Genomic DNA, 22,581 nt, shown 5'->3' on the forward strand with positions numbered 1-22,581 from the left:
ACTTCATTTACAATAGGAGCAACAAAGTGACGCTTCAATGTGGACATGGATGACCTACAACCCAATTCATTGTTGCATTTGTAGATTTTTTTTGTCTAATTGTTGATATTTTTTGTCTGTTTTTCATTTGTATCTACTTCTTTTAATTTGTGTGTTTTTTAAAGTCTATTTTATGTGTTCATAATTTTTTTTATTGATATACTCCAATGTGGCCGGCGTTTAGAGATTCCTAATGTTTTCACCCAATTCATTATTTGCGACTATTAGAAAAGTCACAAAATTTTTCACAAATGTGTTCCAGTCCCCTCCTGTATTTTATGTTTCATTTTCTTGTGCCATTTGGAAAAACTTGTGACTTTTTGGGCTAAAAAGTCACAAAAAGGTTAAAGACAAAAATAAAGAACATTTTTGAATATGTGCAAAATTTATGAACTGCGTGCGTCATTTTGAAGAATTCAGTACAAAAAGCGGCAACGAATACCACGGCCCCAATATTAGTATTTGGTCAGATTCGTTCAGAATTTTTTCTCACGAGTGGGAGCCAAAACCAGGTGAGGAACAATCAGAGAAAAGGTATAATAGAAACAAGTCACCAATTCTGCATTAATCACCCACTCCTGGTTTTGTCTCCCACTCCTGAGAAAAAATACTGACCAAATACTGACCAAACACTGATAGTGGGGCCGTGGTCTTAGGGCCTGCTTGCACAAACATGTTCATTATCATTGTGGAGAAAATAATTAGTATCAGGAGACAAATTTATTTGGCCAGCTTAATTTTTTTTAAGAAAATATGATTATCCTTCTTTTAGTAAAATTTCAATGATTCAGTATCTAGTAAATTCTATTAGTAAGCAGTGAATCATTGAGAAAATAAATAAATTGTAAATGGCTGAAATATAGCCAGTATGAAGCCTTTGTGCCTCAGTATTCAGGTGCTGAGCATTAGCTCTGTCTGAGTACATCAATTAGTGGATTGAGGTAACAGAGGGAGGAATGAATTGAGGATTAATGAGAGGTTTCAAAGTCTGAAGCAATGTAATGAATTGGAGTTTTAGTCAATTAAATCCACTAGATCTAAGCTAGTGTTCTTTCCTCTTCTCTGAAATCAGTCATTTGGAATTCCTGCAATCTGGTCCAAATACAATTAGTGAGAAATTCTCCACCTGCAAAAAATATAATTATTCCACCATCATGTATACATATTTATTTAGAAAATGAATGCACTTCAGGTGGTCAACCCAATATCTTTAGGATACTAACCAAGTCCTTGCATTTATTTCTTCAAAACAATCTTAGGGCATGTGTGAACATAACCCGTTCTCGACCTTGCATTTTCCGTTTTTCTGTTTTCGTTTTTTGTTCCTCTTCTTCCCAGAGCCATAACTTTTTTATTCTTCTCTTTATTCTTCCATTAATATGGCCATGTGAGGGCTTGTTTTTTGCAGGGCGAGTTGTATTTTTGACAAAACCATTGATTTTACCATATAGTGTACTGGAAAATGGGAAAAAAATTCCAAGTGCAGTGAAATTGCAAAAAACTGTAATTCCACAATTGTTTTTTTTTTTTTTTATTTACCATATTAACTAAATGCTAAAAATGACCTGCTATTACGGCTCTCCAGGTCATTACAAGTTCGCAGATACCAAACATGTATAGATTCTTTTTTAGTTACCAAATTTTTCAGACTATAAGACAAACTTTTTTCCTCCAAAAATTTGGAGGAAAGTGGGGGATGCGTCTTATAGTCCAAATGTATATATATACAAACACTGTGGCTGGTGGGGGACGTGTGGGGAGCGGCAGCGTAGGAGGAGTGGGCACAGGAAGCAAGAGCCATGGGCGTGGAGAGGGATGAATATTCATGCTCTTTAATAGAGGGCACACAAGATCGCCCGGCAGCAGCAAGAGCCGCTCTGCGGCTACACTGTGTGTCGGCTATTAAGGTGAGTGAAGTCACTGCTCCCCATGCACACAGTCCCGGCATGGGGAGCAGTGACTGTTCCGGCACAGCTTCTCATCTTGTGATGGCGCATGACAGTGAAGACATGCGTTGCTCACAAGGTGAGATGAGTGCTGGCTGCGCTGGAGCACAGGGAAGAAAGGTGAGTAGATGTGTTGTGTTTTTGTGTGCAGTATGATGGGGATTAGGGGGACCATGCATACCAAGATGGGGGTGTCATACATACCAGGAAGAGGGATGAGGAGTACCGTGCATACCAAGAAGAGGGATGAGGGGGGCCATGCATATCAGGAAGAGGGATGAGGGGGGCCATGCATAACAGGATAAAGATGAGGGGTGCCTTGCATGCCAGGATCGAGATCAGGGGTACCATGCATACCAGGATGGGGATCAGGGGTGCCATGCATATCAAGATGGAGGGGTGCCATGCATACTAGGATGAGGGGTGCCATGCATACCAGGATGGGGTGCAATGCATACCATGATGAGGGGTGCCATGCATACCAAGATGAAGGAGTGCCATGCACACCATGATGGAGATCAGGGGTGCATTCCAGGATGGGGATCAGGTGTGCCATGCAAACCAGGATGGAGGGGTGCCATGCATACTGGGATGGAGGGGTGCCAAGCATTCCAGGATGGAGATCAGGGATGCCATGCATAACAGGATGGGGATCAGGGGTGCCATGCATAACAGGATTGGGATCAGGGGTGCCATGCATAACAGGATGGGAAACAGGGGTGCCATGCATACCAGGATGGGATAGGGGCCACGTATAATAGGAAGAGGGGGACCATATATACCAGGATGGGGAATATTAACAGAATTGGGGGACATTACCCCTATAATAGTGTCAGCAGTAGACCCCCTCCCCCTTAACAGTGCATCATGACCATATTTTTTGCTTAAATGTTTTTTTCTATTTTCCTCCTCTAAAACCTAGGTGCGTCTTATGGTCCGGTTCGTCTTATAGACGGAAAAATACGGTAAGTGGTGAAAAGAAATCCAAAGTTTGGAAGAAAAAAATAAAAGGCGCCATTTTCCGAGACCCATAGTGGCATAATTTTTCAGGATCTGGGGCCGGGTGAGGGCTTATTTTTTTGCACGCCAAGCTGACGTTTTTATTGATGCCATTTTGGGGTGGATACAATGTTTTGATCATAAGTCTGGCGTTTTGATTTTTTTTCTCGTTACGCCTTTTACCATTTGGATTAATTATTTTCATATTTTGATAGATCAGACGTTTCTGAACGCAGCGATACCAAATATCTGTTTTTTTTATTGTTTTATTTTAAATGGGGCAAAAAGGGGATAATTTGAACTGTTATAACTTTTTTTATTTTTTTTATATTTTGTAAAAGATTTTTCTTCAACTTTTTACTTGCTTTAGTGAGGTCTAGTGATGAGTGAGCATGTTCGCTACTGTTCGGTGCTCGCCCGAGCATCTCACTGCTCGACATGCTCGGCGCTCTCCAAGTATTTCCGGGGTTACTCGGCGGGAGCTCGGGTCTCCTCCCTGCATGTTTGGCGCTCTTTAGAGCACCAATGAACATGCAGGAATTGCCTGCCACTCACTGTAATTCCGTAGCCATGTTGGTTGTGGCATTACAGTGATTGGCTGGCCGCACAGCATCATCAGATCTATATAAAACTTGGCGCCGCCATGCTTGTCACAGTCACTCTGGAATCCGGCATTGTAGGGAGAGGTGCTGATGAGCTAGGGAGAGATTTGCTTGTTTTTAGTTAGTGTAGGTGTACCAAACTATATTAGAGTCACATATCCATCTCAACAAACAGTCCTTCTGAGGACTAATCCATCTGCAGAGATATCAGGCAGGCAGTGTATATTGCAGACTGCAGTGCATATAGCACAAGAGGCTCCATTCCAGTTCTGTCTGTTGCTGCTGTTATATTTCTAGATATAGGCCCAGGTCTCAGGGGCCAGAAATAATTTTTTTGGGGATCTTAATCCTCATTATTTGCTTAAAAAGCAATCCAGAGAACACAGTTTTTCTGCGCCATTTGCTTGTTGGCACTGCAGAATACAGCCAGGTCCTTTCCATATTACAGCGCTAAAAATCCAGCTATTTAAAACTGTGTTTTCTCCGCCACACGGATCACATATACATTTTCAGAAAATACTTGTTATGTTCTGCTACCAGAGCTAAGGAAAGAGAGGAGATCTGTCCCTACGATAGAACTCAGCTGAATCCCTACGATGTAACAGGGAACCTGATCCTGCGATCAGACCTGCTAAAGTCCTAAGCTAGTCTGTACGGAGACCTATAGATGTGGGGAAGGAATCCCTACAAGAACTAAGGACTGGGAGGAAAATGGGACACCTCCTAACAGAAATAGTAGCAGACAGACGAACAAACAAAATATATAGAACACTGAGGTCCGTAGACCAAGCAAACTAACAGAGTTAGATACAGAGCACAGGCTAGCTAGAAAGTAGTTATACAATGAAGTCCAGCAAAGCCAGAAGGGCGGAGCAGGATTAAATAGGCCAACAAGGTCATGTGACCAGCAAAGGAAAAAACCTAAGAGCAAGGTTCTAACAGTACCCCCCCTTCTAAGAGGATCCTCCGGATCCCCTAGGACCAGGCTTATCAGGAAATCTCCTGTGAAACGCTCTGATAAGTCTGGACGCGGAAACATCATCTGACCTCACCCAAGAGTTATCCTCGGGTCCGAAACCTTTCCAGGCCACAAGATACTGCAAACTCCCTCTATACCGTCTAGAGTTAAGGATGCGAGAAATTTCATATTCCCCGTCCTCCACCACCAGAGGAACAGAGGCAGAGGCGTCACCATCCGACACAACAGCTTTTTTTAACAGAGAGACATGAAATACCGGATTAATTCTCCAGGAGGTAGGAACCTCCAACCTAACAGCAGATTGGTTGACAACCTGAAGCACCTTAAAGGGCCCTACAAACTTGGGACCCAATTTCTTAGAAGGAATCCTCAACCGCAGATTCCTAGAGGACAACCAAACCATGTCACCAACAGCGAACAAAACCTCCTGTCGTTTCCTATGAAAGTAGTCTTTAGATTTTCTGTTGGCCTCCTGAAGATTACCACGCACATCCGTCCAAACTCTCTCCAAATCACCGGAAAAATTCTCCTCCTCAGGCACGGCAGATCCCAACTTGGAGAACGACCCAAACGACGGATGTCTCCCAGAACAACAAAACAAAGGCGAACAACCAGCAGAAGAAGATGTATGATTGTTCAGAGCAAATTCAGCAAGTGGCAGAAACTCAGACCACCCCTCTTGATTGTCTGCCACAAAACAACGCAAGAACTGCTCAACATCCTGGTTTTTCCTTTCTGTCTGGCCATTAGATTCAGGATGATATCCGGACGAGAACGACAAATGAACTCCCAACCTGTCACAAAAGGCACGCCAAAAACGAGCCACGAACTGAGGACCCCTATCAGAAACAATGTCAGTAGGAACGCCATGAAGTCTGACAATTTCCTTGACAAAGGCCTTAGCGAGAGTTTTAGCGCAGGGCAGTTTGACGAAGGGAACCAAGTGACACATCTTGCTAAAACGGTCCACGACCACCCAGATGACAGTAAAACCCTCAGAGGGGGGAAGGTCAGTTATAAAGTCCATAGCCAAATGTGTCCAAGGAGCACTGGGAACCTCCAAAGGACAAAGCAACCCCGCAGCAGGAGTATGTGAGGACTTAGATCTAGCACATATAGTACATTGACGCACCCACTTAATGACTTCCTTCTGCCATCCAGGCCACCAAAAACTGCGACCCACCAGTCTCTTGGTCTCAGAGATTCCGGGATGACCTGCCAACCGAGATTCGTGACACTCAACAAACAAATCTCTCCTAAAGGTCCCAGGCACAAACAACCTCCCATGAGGAGTGTTAGATGGGGCATTCTCCTGTGCTTTAAGAATCTCTTCTTCCAAAATGGAGTCCAAAGCAGCTATCACAACACCTTCTTGTAAAATGTTCTCCTCTTTCTCAGCACCGACTATGGGAGAAAAACTGCGAGACAAGGCATCCGCCTTAACATTCTTAGTACCAGGGATGTAAGTAACGGAGAAATTAAACCGTGAGAAAAACAGTGCCCACCTAGCCTGACGGGCATTCAGGCGCTTGGCAGCATCAAGATATATCAGATTTTTATGATCCGTAAGAACCTGAACGGGAAATTCCGCACCTTCCAAAAAGTGGCGCCAGTGTTCAAATGCGAGTTTAATAGCCAATAATTCCCGATTACCAATATCGTAATTCAGTTCAGTCTCCGAAAAAATTTTTGAAAAAAAGGCACAGGGATGTAATCCATCCCCGTTATCCTGAGACAATACTGCGCCAACCCCCACAGAGGAAGCATCAACCTCAACCAAAAACGGCTTAGTCACATCAGGCTGCATAAGGATGGGAGCAGAGGTGAACCTCTCCTTGAGATACACAAAAGCTTCAATGGCCTCAGAAGACCACTGAACCGCATCAGCACCTTTCCTGGTGAGATCGGTCAGAGGTTTGACATTACTAGAAAAATTTTTTATGAATTTTCTGTAATAATTGGCGAAACCTAAAAACCTCTGTATCGATTTCAAACCAATAGGCCTAGGCCATTCCTGTACAGCTTGAACTTTAACCGGGTCCATCTCAAAACCTTCGCTGGAGATAATGTAACCCAAAAAACTAATTCTCTGTACAGCGAACTCACATTTCTCCAGCTTAGCAAAAAGCGAATTGTCCATTAATAACTGTAATACCTCACGTACGCTCCGCCAATGAGACTCCAGATCCGGCGAATAAATCAAAATGTCATCCAAATACACAACCACATTTTTGCCGATCAAAGGTCTAAGGATGTCATTAATAAGATTCTGAAAAAATGCAGGAGCATTAGTAAGACCAAAAGGCATAACCAGATTCTCAAAATGACCCACAGGAGTGTTAAAAGCAGTCTTCCATTCGTCACCCTCCTTCATGCGCAACAGATTGTATGCCCCCTTAAGGTCAATTTTAGAGAACCACTTGGCCCCCATTAACTGGTTAAACAGATCAGGAATCAATGGCAGTGGGTAAGGATTGCATACAGTAATTTTGTTAATGTCACGAAAATCCAGACAAGGACGTAAACCGCCGTCCTTTTTTTTTACAAAAAAAAATCCAACCGCCACAGGAGACTTAGAGGGCCTAATGTGACCGGCGGCCAAACTTGTCCGTATGTATTCCTCCAAAGCCTTCCTCTCAGGAATAGTAAGGTTAAATAAACGACTTTTAGGAAGAGTCGCTCCAGGGATAAATTCAATAGAACAATCATAGTCTCTATGGGGAGGCAAAACCTGCGATTCCTTCTCAGAAAAAACTCTCCAAAAATCCTGAATAGGAACAGGCAATTCTCCCCTATCCAAAGCTGCAATACGCCCGTTACAACACTTGTCATAACATTTATGGCTCCAGGATTTAATTTCACTGGTAGACCAATCCAGTACAGGATTGTGAAATTTTAACCAGGGCAATCCCAATATTACTGGAGAAGGCAAGTTATTCAAAACTACCAAATCCAATTTCTCATGGTGAACACCATTAATAGTGAGAGGAAATTCACAGACCTTGAGAGTAATATTCTTCAAAGGGGAACCATCCACAGAAACCACAGCAATGGGGGATGATAAAGGTTCGGGTTTTAAATTGAGTCTTTCCAAGAATCCCCCATCAATTACATTCAGAGTAGACCCACAATCAACAAACACCCGAAATTCCATTAATTTTTCCTGAGCAATCGTGGAAGCAGCTAAAAATACACCCTTGGAATTTAAACAGGCAATACGGGCATGACTGACCATTTTTTTTTCTTTCTTGATACGAAGCTCACAGCCTTTAATCAAATGACCAGATTTTCCGCAATAGAAACACACGCCTTCAGAAAATCTACGGTCTTTTTCTTGAGAGCGAGGTGCCACCGATCCAATCTCCATCAGTTCACCACTGTTAGTACACACATTCTCATAACCAGAAACTGACATAGCAGAGGATTTGCTCTCATTAACCCTTGCACGCAGTCTCCTATCCACCCGTATAGCTTATTGCATAGCCTGTTGCAAATCTTCAGGTGTAGGATAAGCAATTAGCAGGTCTTTAACCCTTTCATTGAGCCCAGCAAGAAATAGACTTTTCAGAGCAGAATCGTTCCACCCTGTTTGAGTAGACCAACGACGGAAATGAGTACAATATTTTTCCACATTACTTGATCCCTGTTTCAAACGTCTCAACTCAGTCTCAGCTGATGCGACACGGTCAGGATCATCATATAATAGTCCCAAAGCAGAAAAAAAACTATCCACTGATCTGAAGCATGTATCACTAGGTTGCAAAGAAAAGGCCCACTCCTGAGGCTCTTTGCGCAAAAGTGACATTATGAACCCTATGCGCTGGGATTCATCCCCAGAGGACTTGGGTCTCAAACAAAAATACAATAAGCAAGCATTTTTAAATGAAAAAAATTCTCGGTGTTCACCAAAAAATAAATCCGGCAAACATACCTTAGGCTCCAAGAAATGTGCTCCAGGACAGTTACTCACGTGCTGACGGAGCTCGGCCACTTCCAGAGAGAGTCCCTGCAGGTGTTTAGCCAAATCCTGAACCGACACCATGATGGAACAGAAAAATCTTTCCTTAGAGAATTTGCGGGCTGGACTTACTGTTATGTTCTGCTACCAGAGCTAAGGAAAGAGAGGAGATCTGTCCCTACGATAGAACTCAGCTGAATCCCTACGATGTAACAGGGAACCTGATCCTGCGATCAGACCTGCTAAAGTCCTAAGCTAGTCTGTACGGAGACCTATAGATGTGGGGAAGGAATCCCTACAAGTACTAAGGACTGGGAGGAAAATGGGACACCTCCTAACAGAAATAGTAGCAGACAGACGAACAAACAAAATATATAGAACACTGAGGTCCGTAGACCAAGCAAACTAACAGAGTTAGATACAGAGCACAGGCTAGCTAGAAAGTAGTTATACAATGAAGTCCAGCAAAGCCAGAAGGGCGGAGCAGGATTAAATAGGCCAACAAGGTCATGTGACCAGCAAAGGAAAAAACCTAAGAGCAAGGTTCTAACAATACTGCCATTTCTGACCTTAATTAAAAATTTGTTGCAGTGTGTCAGTGAAGCAATTGACACCAGATTGCTGTTCAAAATAGTTACCTACAGGCCAGGTACTTAAAACCGTGTTTTCTCCGTCACACGGATCACATATACGTTTTCAGAAAATACTGCCATTTCTGGCCTCCTTTAAAAAAAAATTTCAATGTGTCAACAAAGTTTATGACACCAGATTTCTGATCAACATAGTTACCTACAGGCCAGGTATTAAAAACTGTGGTTTGTCCGTCACACGGATCACATATAAGTTCGCTCCAAATTCAGTTATTTGTAGTGAGCGTGGAAGATATTGTCCTCCATTTAAAATGGGCAAGGCACGTGGCAAGGGACGGGGAACTGGACGTGATGGTAATGATGGTGCATGCAGAGGCCGAGGCCGAGGGGAAGCTGAAATTGTGCCACAACAAACACCCACATCTTCTCTTTCTTGTCCCAATTAATAGGGGACCGCAGAACACCACTATTGAACACAGAGCAGTGTGAAAAGGTTATTGGTTGGATAGCAGATAATGCTTCCAGTCACTTAGCCACCACCACCACCTTGTCTTCCACACGGTCAAGTCTCAGTAGCTGTGAGTCTGGACCGCATATTCCTCACCCTGAACCTCCTTCCTCCCACCATGTCGAGTGCCCAGAGACAACTGATCCCACACTTGGACACTCCAAAGAGCTGTTCACTTTCCCATTTATAGATTCGGGCCTCTCGCCCGGTCCATTTGAAGCGGAGCAAGAGGAGATCGCATGTAGCAATGCCCAAATATTTGAGCAGCCACGGTCACACGAAGAAGACGGTGGGAAAATGTCACAAGAGGTGGATGATGATGAGACACAATTGCCAGAAAGTCAGGAGGAGGACCAGAGTGCGGAAGTGGAAGATGAGGTGGTGGATGATATAGTAACTGACCCAACCTGGCAGGAGAGAGGCAGAGCACCCCAACAGGCAGGAAAAAGCAACGTGGTGGCCGCAGAAAGAAAGCAGGCAACCGTTCTCTCTAACACCAACACGAAGGAAGATGCCAGTACAACTGTTAGGTCTTCCCGAGTCTGGTTGTTTTTTAAAGACTCTGACGATAACCCCAAAAAGGCCATTTGCACCACCTGCCAGACCAGCATCAGCAGGGGTGGCAAAACGACCAGCCTGACCACCACCAGCATGATCAGTCACGTGGCAGCAAAGTACCAGATTTTGTGGCCGAACCCCAGGGTCCAGGAACAGTGTCTGCGGGTGGCATCATTGCGTCTTTCACTGTTGTGCACGCAAGCCAATCCCCTGTCCATGGTGCATGTGAAGATGCCTCCTGCCCTGCACCTGTCATTGCACACTCTCAAGTAGCAGCATCAGGAAGCATGTCCACTTCCTCGTCCCAGCGCAGCATTCAGTTTTCCATACCCGAGTCCTTGGAAGGCAAGCACAAATATGCAGCCAACGCCACACAGGCCACACTACTAAGTTCCCACATTTCACGACTGCTTGAGCTCGAAATGTTGCCTTTTAGGCTCTTGGAGACGGAAACGTCGGCCGTCCCTCGGTACTCGGTCCACAGCCGCCACTATTTTTCCCGGTGTGCGGTCCCCGCATTACACAAGCACGTGTCCCAAAACATTAGCCATGCCCTCAACAACACAGTTACCGGGAAAGTCCACCTAACCACGGACACGTGGACAAGTGCTTGTGGGCAGGGATGATACATCTCACTGACGGCACACTGGGTTAACACAGGGGAAGCCAGGATGGAACACGTCCTCCTGACGCCGAGGATTGAGGGCCCTAGGTCAATCAGGGATTCCCCCACAGTCTACAGCTCCTGCACCTCATCCTCCTCAGCCTTCTCCTCCTCTTCAGCCTCCATCTCCGAAATGACCACATCAGTCACAAGCTGGAAGCACTGCAGCACTGCCTCGGCCAAGTGGCAACAGGCTGTGCTGAAGCTAATATGCTTAGGTGACAAACCGCACAATGCTGAAGAGTTGTGGACAGCTCTGAAAGAGCAGGCAGATCTGTGGCTCACACCACTGAACCTACAGCCAGGCATGGTCGTGTGTGACAGTGGCCGGAACCTGGTGGTGGCTCTGAGGCGAGGCGAGCTCACACACGTACCATGCCTGGCCCATGTGCTTAACCTCGTGGTTCAGCGGTTTCTCAAATCTTACCCAGAGCTGCCGGATATGATTGTTAAAGTCCGCCGCCTGTGTGCCCATTTTAGAAGGTCACCTACAGCTTCTGCCGCCCTTGCCATATTTCAGCAGCGTTTGCAGCTTCCGGCTCACAGACTGGTATGTGATGTCCCCACACGTTGGAACTCTATACTGCAGATGTTGGGAAGGATTTGTGAGCAGAAGAGGGCAGTTGTTGAGTACCAGTGTTATGCACACGCCCGGGCTGAGCGGCGTGTGCGTGTGATTGTAGTGATTCCACTGGACCATGAACCGGAGAGTGCCTGGAGGGGCGTGACTAAGTATCTGGCCGATCCGACCAAGATGGCACGACGGCATACGACGCCAGTGCACCAGGGAGAAACCGGGCAGAGGGACCAGGTGCTACTCCAGGTCAAACTCCGGACACGGGGGTTGACCCACACAGGGATTACTGGATCAGGCTGGTTAAGCTGGCGCACAGACTGGAGGGTATAGGCAGGCACGACTGGTATGCAGGCAGGCGGGTAAAGGCAAGCGCAGCTAGAGTGCAGACAGGGAGGCACTAGCAGGTAGGAACACAGGCGGGATAGGACCCAGTACACACTGGGACTCAGGAACAATACAGGTAGAGGGGTACAGGCAAGCACAGCTAGAGTGCAGACAGGGAGGCACTAGCAGGTAGGAACACAGGCGGGATAGGACCCAGTACACACTGGGACTCAGGAACAGGCAGGTTAGGCTGGCACAGACTGGTGGATATAAGCAAACACGGCAGGTATGCAGATGGGTGGATACAGGCGAGTATGCAGGCAGGGAGGTACTGGCCGAAAGGACGGGCTGGAGCACAGAAAGGTTAAGACCCAGTACAGACTGGGTCACAGAACCGCAGATGCGGTAGACAACCACAGCAGAGAGGGAACGCCCGAAGCGGTGGGCAAGAACAGAGCAGGACGGGGCTGCAGGAGCAGCGAGCACAAGCAGGGCAGGACAAGACTGCCGGAGCAGCGGGCAGAAGCAGGGCAGGACAGGACTGCCGGAGCAGCGGGCAGAAGCAGGGCAGGACAGGACTGCTGGAGCAGCGGGCAGAAGCAGGGCAGGACAGGACTGCCGGAGCAGCGGGCAGAAGCAGGACAGGACTGCCGGAGCAGCGGGCAGAAGCAGGGCAGGACAGGACTGCCGGAGCAGCGGGCAGAAGCAGGGCAGGACAGGACTGCCGGAGCAGCGGGCAGAAGCAGGGCAGGACAGGACTGCCGGAGCAGCGGGCAGAAGCAGGGCAGGACAGGACTGCCGGAGCAGCGGGCAGAAGCAGGGCAGGACAGGACTGCCGGAGCAGCGGGCAGAAGCAGGGCAGGACAGGACTGCCGGAGCAGCGGGCAGAAGCAGGGCAGGACAGGACTGCCGGAGCAATGGGCAGAAGCAGGGCAGGACAGGACTGCCGGAGCAGTGAGCAAGGAGTCAGAGCAGGCTAGAACCGCCGGAGCGGTAAGCAAAGGAGTCAGAGCAGACTAGAACCGCCGGAGCGGTGAGCAAAGGAGTCAGAGCAGGCTAGAACCACCGGAGCGGTGAGCAAAGGAGTCAGAGCAGGCTAGAACCGCCGGAGCGGTGAGCAAAGGAGTCAGAGCAGGCTAGGCTGAGTAGGGGGGACAGGGCTCTGTTCACACGGAACAGACAGGAAGGGAAAGGCAGAGCCAGACACCCACAGGGTACTTGCAGTGAAGTAGCGAGTGGACCACAAACTCACAAACGGGAGTACAGAGACAACAAGCAGGAGTTAGGTACGAGTTCAGACTCTGCAGAAAAAGGAAGGGAACGGACATAGAGGCAAAACAGGTAAAGGATAGGAGAGAGTTCAGACTGGAACTGAGTGTACGGAGGAGACCGACACTGCAGCGGAATACAGGAGCGGGTCTGGGAATACGGCCCCCAGAGAGGCAGGACGAACAGGCAAGGAGCGTGTTCAGACAGGACAGACAAGATACAGGAGCGGGTCTAGGTAATCAGCCCCTAGAAGGCGAGAGGAACAGGCTAGGAGCGTGTTCAGACAGGTCAGACAAGATACAGGAACAGGTCTAGGTAATCGGCCCCTAGAAGGCAGGAGGAACAGGCTAGGAGCGTGTTCAGACAGGCCTGGAAATACAGCCTCCAGGATAGGCAGACAAGAGAACACAGAACGGGACCTGGCACCTTCAGAGTGCAAGCACACACTGAATGAAACACTATGCTCAGGCAGGGATAGATGGGCGCAGCTGAGCTATATACCAGGTGACAGACAGCAATAGGCTGAGGACGCACAAGAGGTGTGACCCACAGCAGGTACAAAAAGCAGGAAGTGATCGGGCGCCGCCCTTAAGCAGCAGAAACAGACACAAACAGACAGCATGGAGGGAAGCCAGAGAGACATTCTGGACAGGAGATCAAGTGCGCGCTCTTGCACAGTGGGAGATGGACCACTATGCAAGGACGCCGCCAGGTATGTTACAGTACCCCCCCCCCTTACGCCCCCTCTTCTTCAGGCCTGCCAGAATCTTCCGCAGGGAATTCGAGGACCAGTCGTTCACTTCAAGGAGATCACTTCCACTGTCCACAGGAAAAACTGATCTCATCTGGTTAGCTAGGATGCTACCTCCTATCCAGCCATCCTCAGCAACAGACGAAACGGGTGGAGTACCAGGAACAGCACACAAGGAAGTCTCTCTCCACATATTTTCAGGTGGCACCCCAGAGGGTACAGGAGACAACTGGAAGTCCTTCACCGGGTTGGAGGGGGACAGAGACTTGGGGGTAATCTCTGCTTCGAGGTACATCTTGTCAAGCTCACAGGAAGAAATAGACGGGTTATCAGGTACATAATGAGGAAAAGTCACTGTCTCTTTGTTATCTGGTGGTACCCCGGAGGATTCAGGAAACAACTGGAGGTCCTCCGCCTGGTCAGAGGGGTGTAGAGACTCACGGGTAACCTCTGCTTCAGAGTACACTAGGTCGGACTCACTGGACGAAGCAAGCGAGGTATCAGATCTAGGATATAGGAAAGTCTCTGTCCATTCACTACCAGGTAGCACCCCGAAGGGTTCAGGAGACAACTGGAGGTCCTCCGCCTGGTCGGAGGGGTGTAGAGACTCGGGGGTAACTACCACTTTGGGGTACCCATTGTCAGGCTCACAGGACGAAGCGGACAAAGTATCGAGTACCGGGTGTAGAGAAGTCTCTCTCCATTTGTCATCGAGTGGTATCCCGGAGGATTCAGGAGGCAACAGGGGGTCCTCCACCAGGTAGTAGAGGTGCACAGACTCTGAGGTAACCACAGCTTTGGAGCATCCTTGGACATGCACACCGGTTAAAGTGGGTGAAGCATCTGATGCCGGGTGCAGGAAGTTCTCCTGTGTGGAGTCTGGATGGGCAGAAGTCTCTTCGGGCAGGAGAACTGGTGCACTACCCACGCACATTACCCGTTGGGGCTTCTCCGGGATACAGGGAGATGAAGCTTCAGTAGGGACTTCAAGGTTGGGGTCAGGAGGTCTCAGGGAGGACAGACCCTGGCGTGACGGCTTGCCTCTACGTCTAGCACGTCTGGACTGCCTCTTGAGGTTGGGAGAAGTATTCCGGAAAGCGTAGTCACCCTGTGAGGATTCTGGGTGGGCAGTAGTCTCATTGGGCTGGAGGACTATTGCGCTACCCACACACATTACCCGTCGGGGCTGCTCCGGGATATTGGGAAGTGAAGCTTCAGCAGGGGCTTCAGGGTTAGGGTCCTCGAAGACCATACGAAAGGCCACCAGGAAGGCCTGCAGGTCAAGGACGACAGGATCCCATGCTTCCCATAGGGGGGTGACCCATTTCAAGGCATCACCCGCTAGGTAGTCAATCATAAAGGCCACTTTAGCCCAATCGGAAGGAAAATAGAGAGGGTAGGCCTTAAAGTGTAGCATGCATTGCTCCACAAATGCACGACACTGTCTTGGATCCCCATAGTAACGTGGCGGATCCGCAGGAACGAGAGCTGATAGATCCATCTGGATGGTGCGTAATTCGCCTGGAACTCAGCTAAGGAAAAAAAAATTTATTTATTTATTTTAATGCATGTATTCGCTGGAAAACTTCTCAGAGAGCGAAGGCCGTGGGGCTCAACGGGAACCATGGCCTGAGCATGCTGTTATGCACACGCCCGGGCTGAGCGGCGTGTGCGTGTGATTGTAGTGATTCCACTGGACCATGAACCGGAGAGTGCCTGGAGGGGCGTGACTAAGTATCTGGCCGATCCGACCAAGATGGCACGACGGCATACGACGCCAGTGCACCAGGGAGAAACCGGGCAGAGGGACCAGGTGCTACTCCAGGTCAAACTCCGGACACGGGGGTTGACCCACACAGGGATTACTGGATCAGGCTGGTTAGGCTGGCGCACAGACTGGAGGGTATAGGCAGGCACGACTGGTATGCAGGCAGGCGGGTAAAGGCAAGCGCAGCTAGAGTGCAGACAGGGAGGCACTAGCAGGTAGGAACACAGGCGGGATAGGACCCAGTACACACTGGGACTCAGGAACAATACAGGTAGAGGGGTACAGGCAAGCACAGCTAGAGTGCAGACAGGGAGGCACTAGCAGGTAGGAACACAGGCGGGATAGGACCCAGTACACACTGGGACTCAGGAACAGGCAGGTTAGGCTGGCACAGACTGGTGGATATAAGCAAACACGGCAGGTATGCAGATGGGTGGATACAGGCGAGTATGCAGGCAGGGAGGTACTGGCCGAAAGGACGGGCTGGAGCACAGAAAGGTTAAGACCCAGTACAGACTGGGTCACAGAACCGCAGATGCGGTAGACAACCACAGCAGAGAGGGAACGCCCGAAGCGGTGGGCAAGAACAGAGCAGGACGGGGCTGCAGGAGCAGCGAGCACAAGCAGGGCAGGACAAGACTGCCGGAGCAGCGGGCAGAAGCAGGGCAGGACAGGACTGCCGGAGCAGCGGGCAGAAGCAGGGCAGGACAGGACTGCCGGAGCAGCGGGCAGAAGCAGGGCAGGACAGGACTGCCGGAGCAGCGGGCAGAAGCAGGGCAGGACAGGACTGCCGGAGCAGCGGGCAGAAGCAGGGCAGGACAGGACTGCCGGAGCAATGGGCAGAAGCAGGGCAGGACAGGACTGCCGGAGCAGTGAGCAAGGAGTCAGAGCAGGCTAGAACCGCCGGAGCGGTAAGCAAAGGAGTCAGAGCAGACTAGAACTGCCGGAGCGGTGAGCAAAGGAGTCAGAGCAGGCTAGAACCGCCGGAGCGGTGAGCAAAGGAGTCAGAGCAGGCTAGAACCGCCGGAGCGGTGAGCAAAGGAGTCAGAGCAGGCTAGGCTGAGTAGGGGGGACAGGGCTCTGTTCACACGGAACAGACAGGAAGGGAAAGGCAGAGCCAGACACCCACAGGGTACTTGCAGTGAAGTAGCGAGTGGACCACAAACTCACAAACGGGAGTACAGAGACAACAAGCAGGAGTTAGGTACGAGTTCAGACTCTGCAGAAAAAGGAAGGGAACGGACATAGAGGCAAAACAGGTAAAGGATAGGAGAGAGTTCAGACTGGAACTGAGTGTACGGAGGAGACCGACACTGCAGCGGAATACAGGAGCGGGTCTGGGAATACGGCCCCCAGAGAGGCAGGACGAACAGGCAAGGAGCGTGTTCAGACAGGACAGACAAGATACAGGAGCGGGTCTAGGTAATCAGCCCCTAGAAGGCGAGAGGAACAGGCTAGGAGCGTGTTCAGACAGGTCAGACAAGATACAGGAACAGGTCTAGGTAATCGGCCCCTAGAAGGCAGGAGGAACAGGCTAGGAGCGTGTTCAGACAGGCCTGGAAATACAGCCTCCAGGATAGGCAGACAAGAGAACACAGAACGGGACCTGGCACCTTCAGAGTGCAAGCACACACTGAATGAAACACTATGCTCAGGCAGGGATAGATGGGCGCAGCTGAGCTATATACCAGGTGACAGACAGCAATAGGCTGAGGACGCACAAGAGGTGTGACCCACAGCAGGTACAAAAAGCAGGAAGTGATCGGGCGCCGCCCTTAAGCAGCAGAAACAGACACAAACAGACAGCATGGAGGGAAGCCAGAGAGACATTCTGGACAGGAGATCAAGTGCGCGCTCTTGCACAGTGGGAGATGGACCACTATGCAAGGACGCCGCCAGGTATGTTACAACCAGCATCAACAAGGCCGTCGGTATTCAGTTCAGACTCCACACATAAGACCTCAGGAGTGGACATGGATGTCAGACATATGTACCATCCTCCAAAACATTGAGGACCCCATCAAGATGGTGAGCGGCGATGACGCCATAATTAGCGTCACCATCTTGCTTCTCTGTCTTCTGAAATGCTCTGTGCTCACAATCAAAGAAGATGCATTGCAGGCGAAGCACGATGAGATGGAGCAAGGAACCATACAGGGTGATTACACACAGCCCAGCCTTGTGTCATCCCAATGTCGATTGGGTGACAATGAGGAAGAGGAGGAGGAGGAAGAACAGGAGCTAGTTTCATGTGCTATAGACGGTACTACCTGCACAACTGTCATACTGTCTGTTCAGCGTGGATGGCCAGAGGACAGAGAGGAGGAGGAGGAGAGCATGGTCAGTCATCCTCTTGGTGAGTACACGGAAGTCTTGCCTGTTAGTAGTCTGGCACTTATGGCTGAGTTTATGTTAAGCTGCCTTTCCCATGGCCCTCGCGCTCTCAAAATTTTGGGTGACAGTCATTACTGGTTGGTGACACTTCTAGACCCACGGTACAAGGAGAACTTTATATCTCTTATTCCTGAGGCGGAGAGGTCTACAAAAATGGGGCAGTACCAGAAGGCCCTTGTTGCGGAACTATTAAAAAAATTCCCATCTGAAAACGCTGGCGGCAGAGGTCACAGTTCTTAGACAACCAAGGAGTACAGATGAGAGAGACTCAAATGCAATCCAGCAGAGGCAGGGGAACACTGTCAAAGTTCTGGGACAGTTTTCTCAGACCCTCCCATCGCACAGGCCCTGTGGGGCGGGGTACTCTCACAAGAAGTGCAAAGTTTGGGAAGATGCTGAGAGAGTACCTTGCAAACCGTATCGACGTCCTCCGTGATTCCTCTGTGCCTTTTAATTATTGGGTATCCAAGCTGGATACGTGGAATGAATTGGCTCTCTATGTCTTGGAGGTCCTAGCCTGCCCTGCCGCCAGCGTTTTATCAGAGCGAGTTTTTAGTGCCGATGGTGGAATTGTAACTGATAAGCGCATCCGCCTGTCAACTGAAAATGCTGACAGGCTGACTCTTATAAAAATGAACAAGGGATGGATTGGGCCAGTCTTCTCAACACCACTGATTTATGATGCCCGTAAAAAAAAAATTATACAGTATGTTCATGTATACCCCCCAGGGGTAAATGTTTGTCAGCCCATACGCTTAGTGCATGGGCATTACAAGTATAGGAGACCCGCTCCTTTCTAATGCGAACATTTTTTTATGAGACCATCTAAGTCTGTTCCAAGGGGCATTGGAGTGCCTCACAATTTTTGGCAGCCCTTGCATTCACTGCATAGGCCAACACTACAGGAAACCCTCTCCTTTCTAATGAGAATTTGTCCTTACTGTAGCCCTGCTCTATGTGTCTTTAAATTCTTAGTGGGGGTTTTCCTAAAATTGGTCAACCTTTGGACTCACTGCATACCCTATAACTGTATAGCAGACCCTCTCCTTTCTAATGGGAACATGTCGTACTTGTTACTGTGGCCCTGCTCTATGTGTCTTTAAATTCTTAGTGGGGTTTTTCCTAAATTTGGTCAGCCGTTGGACTCACTGCATACCCTATAACTGTATAGCAGACTCTCTCCTTTCTAATGGGAATTTGTTGTTACTGTGGCCCTGCTCTATGTGTCTTTAAATTCTCAGTGGGGTTTTTCCTAAATTTGGTCAGCCATTGGACTCACTGCATACCCTATAACTGTATAACAGACCCTCTCCTTTCTAATGGGAACATGTCGTACTTGTTACTGTGGCCCTGCTCTATGTGTCTTTAAATTCTTAGGGGGGTTTTTCCTAAATTTGGTCAGCCATTGGACTCACTGCATACCCTATAACTGGAAAGCAGACTCTCTCCTTTCAAATGGGAATTTGTCATTACTGTGGCCCTGCTCTATGTGTCTTTAAATTCTTAGTGGGGTTTTTCCCAAATTTTGGCAGCCTTGCAGTGACAGCATGGGCATTACCACTATATAGGATACCCGCTCCTTTATAATGGGAACATTTTTTTACTGAGACCCTCCTCTATGTCTCTTCAAAGGGGTTTTGGGTTGCGTCCAAATTTTTGGCAGCCCTTACAGTCACTGCATACGCAATAACAGTATAGGAGACCCACTTGTTAATAAAGGGAACAACAAAGCATAGCCAGATGATGGCTCTCTAACAATAGCGATGGCCGACAGCTGGCCTTTTAAGAATAGTTAGGGCCGTCTGATGGCCAAATAAAAATAGGCTTTATGACTTTCAGAGTCCCTCTATCATAAATAAAACAGGATGTGTCTGATGATGTGTCACACACCACATGGTCAGATAAGGTTGTAAAATGTTAAAATGACATTTCCCAGTGAATGCATTTGTCTTGGTTGAAAGCAATGCAAAAGTGCAAAAACACATCAAAAACGCAACATATGAACATAGCCCAAGGTGTGGAGGAGTATTTTGGTTTTTGGTTATTTATTTTGCTTTATATACAAGTCATTACCCCTGAAAGAATGTTCCTTGACATATTTCCCAGGAAAATCCATTTTGGTTTTGGTTTTATATGTTTTATTGTGAGTCCGTAAAAGTGGCGCAATACTCTGACAACGTTGGTGACAGCAGATACCTGGGAGTCAGAAATGCTTCCAGTGGTCTTCTCCATGCTATTCCCATGTCATTTGAGCACTGTTCCCGTAAATTTGGGCAATTTTTAGGCCCTCTGCAGACCACCGGGGGGAGCCGCCAGAAAAATACTCGAGTTTCCCATAGACTTACATTGGGCTCATTGCTCGGGTCGATCACTCGAGTATTCCAATTTGCTCGACCCGAACAACGAGTACCCGAGCATTTTAGTGCTCACTCATCACTAGTGAGGTCACTACTTTTAATCGCTTGTCCCTTTTAAAGAAACCTGAAACAGTTAAAGGACGATCGAGACCTTGAACATATGAAAAGAAAGTCGTTTCTACATAGAAATGCTTATGTTCATTCTTTTAAGGATTTTCAGATTGTTGGCTTTTCATGTGGTTTCCACAGCAGAATACTTTAAAGGGAATCTGTCATCCCTTGGCACTTATCTGACCTCTAATAGGTGATAGAAATGTAAATCTATACCTAACTGTATGCCTCATATTAGAGGTCTGGTTGCTTTAAAATTGTTTTTTATTCAATCCAATTTCTGATGATTTGTGGGCCTGGGGACGGGAAGAAATCCTTGCCTACTTTGTGAATTACAATGTCCACCACTCCCCTGCAAGTCACAGTGCCCTGTTATATGCAGTCTCGTCTTCCTAATCCCGCGCATGCGCACATCACCTTTAACACAAGGCGCACTTTTTTCTCCCGGCTATGTAGTTTTCAGCAGTGATCTCGTGCGCAGCTGCTGGGGAGTCTCTGTGACTCTCCTCCTGACCCGAACGTGACAGCATGTATTTCTATGCAGCTGTCATGCTCGGGTCAGGAGAGCCGCTGTCCAGTCTGAGCACTGTGATATGATCAGCTTCCTTGTTATACGGTCGTCTGACTGGGCCCTCACACTGAGACTACTGACAGGCACCCTGTTTCTGCTACTCCAGGATATCATGGGGAGTGAAAGGAAGATTAGACGAAGATAAAAAAAATTGACGGATTATGATATGCAGACACTCAACATCTATAACTGTGAAAAAGATTATTTTTAGCAAAAAAGACAATCTCTAAGTTTCTATCCTGTTTCTCCAAAAAAGGACATTTAGTGCCCGGAATCAGGTACATAACATCAATAATCATATTCATATACACTGTGTTCCAAATTATTGTGCAAATAATATTTTCTCAGATTTTCCCAAATTACCTTTATGAATTGCAGTCATTGTAATTTTCCAGTCAAATAACTATTAGAGTACAATTGAAAGGTTTTTGTACAAACTGCCTATGATAACAGTATATTTTTTTAAAAAATAAAACACTCAAACTGCACTCAAAATGCATGTTCCAAATTATTATGCACGGCAGAGTTTTCAACCTTTTCATTTTAATAAAGAACAAAAAAATGGTCATTTTTGAAATTATAAGCATTAGCAGGTTATTACAAACTGAAATCAAACAGTTTTCAACTCAAAACTTTATTCTAGGTGATGTTACATTTGCACATAGGACCCCTCGTTCGAAAGGAGCTTCTCAACTCTCTCGTCCATTGAATTAGTCAGGTTTTGGATGGTTTCTGCTTCAATTCTTTTACATGAGGACAGAATACCATCCCAGAGCTGTTGCTTAGATGTGAACTGCCTCCCCCCATCATAGACACTCCTTTTGATGATGCTCCAGAGGTTCTCAATGGGGTTGAGGTCAGGGGAGCATGGGGGCTACACCGTAAGTTTGTCCCCTTTTATGCCCATAGCAGCCAGAGATGCAGATGTGTTATGTGCAGCATGAGACGGTGCATTATCATGCATGAAAATGATCTTGCTGCGGAATGCATGGTTCTTCTTCTTGAACCATGGCAGGAAGTGCTGTTTGAGAAACTCAACATACATTATGGAGTTCATCTTTACCCCTTCAGGGATCCTAAAGGGGCCCAAAACATTACTCCACCTCCTCCTTGTTGGCACCGTAGCCGTGTTTGCATGGGGTGTCCATCAACCAGCCATCCTCCACTCCATCCATCTGGACCATCGAGCGTTGCACGGCACTCATCGGTGAACAAAACATTTTTGAAGTCAGTCTTCATGTATTGTTTGGCCCACTGGAGCCATTTCTGCTTGTGTGCAGTGGATAGAGGAGGTCGACAGGATGGCTTACGCACAGCTGAAAACCTCTGAAGGACCCTGCATCTTGTTGTTCGGGGGACATTGGAGGCACCAGCAGCTTCAAAAACTTGTCTGCTGCTATGACAAGGCTTTTTTGCCGCTGCTCTTTTAACCTGACGTAATTGCCTGTAGGAAAGAGTCCTCAATTTTCCCTTATCAGCACGCACACGTGTGTACTGTGAATCAGCTACATACTTCTTGATTGTGCGATGATCACGATGAAGTGTCTTGGCAATGTTGATTGTAGACATGCCTTGACCTAACAATCCACAATTTGTTGCTTCTCAGCAGCCGACAC

The sequence above is a fragment of the Phyllobates terribilis genome, unplaced genomic scaffold (assembly GCF_046119375.1).
Source record: "Phyllobates terribilis strain yellow unplaced genomic scaffold, ASM4611937v1 Scaffold_11__3_contigs__length_659146591, whole genome shotgun sequence".
In the NCBI taxonomy this organism is placed as follows: Eukaryota; Metazoa; Chordata; class Amphibia; order Anura; family Dendrobatidae; genus Phyllobates; species Phyllobates terribilis.